The sequence below is a fragment of the Balaenoptera borealis genome (genome assembly GCF_965194805.1).
Source record: "Balaenoptera borealis genome assembly, chromosome: 3".
NCBI lineage: Eukaryota > Metazoa > Chordata > Mammalia > Artiodactyla > Balaenopteridae > Balaenoptera > Balaenoptera borealis.
Window position 1 is genome coordinate 11,041,070 of NC_138866.1, and position 2,840 is coordinate 11,043,909.

Here is a 2,840-nt window from a genome sequence, read left to right on the forward strand (position 1 = left end):
TTAAATAGAAACAAAGGAAGGAGTCTGGATTTTGCATAAATACATAAATCTAAACCTGTGTCACAGGAGTGCTGTGTCCCTATTGCTTTTCATATTGACTCCAATCGGGGCATTGTAATAAATCATGTAGCTACTGTGTTCAAATTAATTTCTTTAATTATTCCCATCCCTAGAAGAAATCATGGACTAGAAAAAGACAAACGGTCACTCTTCTGCTGCCCTGAGTAAGAGCTGATTGGGCAAATTGTGCAGCCTGTTACTTAGATTGGTCTGCCTACCCTTCCCACTGTCCAGGACGGCTGAGCTTGCCCAGACAAGGGACTAACACAGGGAGTCAACACATTTACTGTAATTACTAATATTTTTAAACTTATTCCTGCCCTCTTATGCCATTTTTCCAATTTGTCATTCTTGTTATTGTTTTTTCTTTCCTACCTTTATTCAGATTCATTTTCTTTTCCATTTTATCCTCCAGAAATTTGGAAAATATATAGCCTATTTCTATTCTTCTTATAATTACCCTTAAATTTTGAAAGAATATAACTTTCATTTAAATATTACCACCATGGCCAATATACAATTCTCCATCAGTTTCAGTATCTAGAGCCTTCCCTGCTGGTCACCATCCACCCTTACCCCAACACATACCTTAGCATCTGAGGCAATCATTTGAGGGTCCAGTTGCAGATTATTAAGCTGTTTTACTTTACAGATAAAAAATGACTCAGACTTAATTATTTTGTTTGACTGGTCTTTTTCAGTACTATTTTATCAACCCATCTCTTCCTCTTCCCTGGATTCATTTTGCAGGAATAAAGCTTCTAATAACTATTTAATAGGAGAAAGGTAGACAAATGGATTTAAGATAGTCTTCAAGTCAAAATCAGTATAAAAGTCACCCAGATAAGAGTCAGTGGTGAGGGCTATGGAAAAAATAAATAGATTTCTATGAAACAAGAGGCTTGGGAACACTGGACTCCAGCTGGAGAGAAGCCCAAACCAGGAGCAGTAAGATGCAAGTCATACCTCCTCTCACCGGCCCCCCACCCCGCCAAGGGTCTATGGGGGCTATGGTGGGGGGGGGCAGCTAGCAGGTGTGGAGGAAGGGAGGAAAACATTAGGCTGGGGCTTTCCCCTCCTGAATAAACCACTGATCACTCACAAACAAAAACAAAAAATGCTTTCTCTTCCCAGAGGAAAATGCACCCTTGGTAATGCTGTCTTTTGGTTAAGAATCAAGAGAGATGAGTATTTGTTCCCACTAATGGAAGCACGTACATTAAGTTATATCTGAATGGTGACTTCAGCCCCAAATATAAATGGGCAAAAGCATAGGTAGACTTTGGTTTTCCCAGCTCCAAAAGCACCTTTTTCTGCCTGGACATCATCTCCAGCAGCTACAAATCCCATTAAGATTCTGAGGGCCATGAAAAGATGCACTAAGATATGCTGTATCTGATCTGCTCTGTGCCGTCACCTCATTTGTAATAACATGTTATATCCTTAGTTAATTAAATCATAAACTTAAAAAAACATATATTTGCATGGGCAAGGAGGACAAGGATCATTTTCCACAACCCACCTGAAATACCCCAAATGGTAAATTTGAGGCCTTGCACATCTAAAAATTATCTTTATTTTTCTCTTCCATTGAACTGCTTCTTTGGCTAGGTACAGTATTCTGATCAGTTAAAGAAAATCTTTTTCCCCCCTATCTTTCAAAGTGCTGTTTCATTGCCTTCAAAGATTGCATTACAACAAGAGATATGATTATTTCTTTGTAGACTTTTTTTTTTCTGTCTGAAAGCTTTTTAGAAATTTCTCTTTATCCTTTGTCATCTCAGATTTCACCATAATGTATCTAGGTGTAGGCCTCTTATAATTTATTCTGTTATTTATTTATTTAGGCTTTATTTATTTGAGTTTTTCTCCAGATATATTTGTAGGTGGAACATGTGTGATACGTGCTGCGTCCACCTTCTTTATCTAATCTTACCCCACATACAATAAATCTAGTAAGATAAATACCTAAGATACAATATGGATAAATCTCACATACATAACATCATTGAGCCAAAGGTAACGATACATTCTCTACTATTCCATTTATATAAAGTTCAAACAGGCAAAACTAATCTATGCTGTTAGAAGTCAGGATGGGGGTTATCTTTAGGGAACTACTTGGATCTTGGTAATATTCTGTTTCTTGGTCTGGGTACTGATTACATAGCTGTATTAACTCTGTGCAATTAATTGAGCCATATACTTACAACTTACACACTTTTATGTATGTTGTACTTCAATTAAAAGTTTTTTTTTTTAAACTGGATTTATTTTGAATTCTCCATTCTTTTTATATAGAGATAACTTTTCACTTACTTTAACCATAATTTAAAAAACAGATTAGGGACTTCCCTGGTGGCGCAGTGATTAAGAATCTGCCTGCCAATGCAGGGGTCACGGGTTCGAGCCCTGGTCCGGGAAGATTCCACGTGCCACGGAGCTACTAAGCCCGTGCGCCACAACTACTGAGCCTGCGCTCTAGAGCCCTCGAGCCACAACTACTGAGCCCGCGAGCCACAACTACTGAAGCCCGCGTGCCTAGAGTCCGTGCTCCGCAACAAGAGAAGCCACAATGAGAAGCCCGTGCACCGCAACGAAGAGTAGCCCCCGCTAGCCACAACTAGAGAAAGCCCACACACAGCAACGAAGACCCAATGCAGCCAAAAATAAATAAGTAAAAAATAAATAAATTTATTTTTTAAAAAAGACAGGAGTTAACTGTTAAGAGGTGAAGCTGGAGCTGGATGAAAAGAAGGTCAAATGTAAGAAAAGTTAAA